Source organism: Bison bison, unplaced genomic scaffold (genome assembly GCF_000754665.1).
Source record: "Bison bison bison isolate TAMUID 2011002044 unplaced genomic scaffold, Bison_UMD1.0 scf7180017846282, whole genome shotgun sequence".
Lineage (NCBI taxonomy): Eukaryota > Metazoa > Chordata > Mammalia > Artiodactyla > Bovidae > Bison > Bison bison.
The window spans coordinates 8,017-8,414 of NW_011476855.1; the positions used below are offsets into that span (position 1 = coordinate 8,017).

Consider the following 398-nt stretch of genomic DNA (forward strand, 5'->3'; position numbering starts at 1 on the left):
TGCACCGTCGTGCGCTCCCTCCGGTCCATTTTTCTGTCTCACGCCCCGAAACCCAGCGTTTGTCGGCTGGGGGAGCCGGAACTGGGTGCGTGGGGTCCTGCTGCCCCCGTCAGCGGCCCTGGAGCAGGAGTGGGGGTCGGCGTTGTGGCTGCTCCCCCAAGCCTGTCTCCCCGTGGGGGGGTGCGGGGGTGCCCCCGAGGCTGGGTGAGGACAGGCCGGCCTCCCGGCCTCTGTGGGGAAGAGGGTGTCCACTCTTTGCCCTCCAGGGTCCAGCCCAGGCTGAGCGTGAGGCATCTGGGCCAACCGTGTGGAGGACGCCACAGACATCTCCTTTCTCTGGGGCCCCCCCCATTCCCGCCCCCAGGAGATGCGTCCCCAGCCGCCGCGGCACCTGCCCC

General features: G+C 70.9%; 1 protein-coding gene across 1 annotated transcript in view; it reads left to right on the plus strand.

Moving 5' to 3' along the window:
* Positions 1-398, plus strand: part of LOC104988000 (hepatocyte nuclear factor 4-alpha-like) — a gene marked incomplete at its 5' end in the record, with an annotated part of 6,143 nt that overhangs the window by 4,688 nt on the left and 1,057 nt on the right. The window lies entirely within an intron of this gene.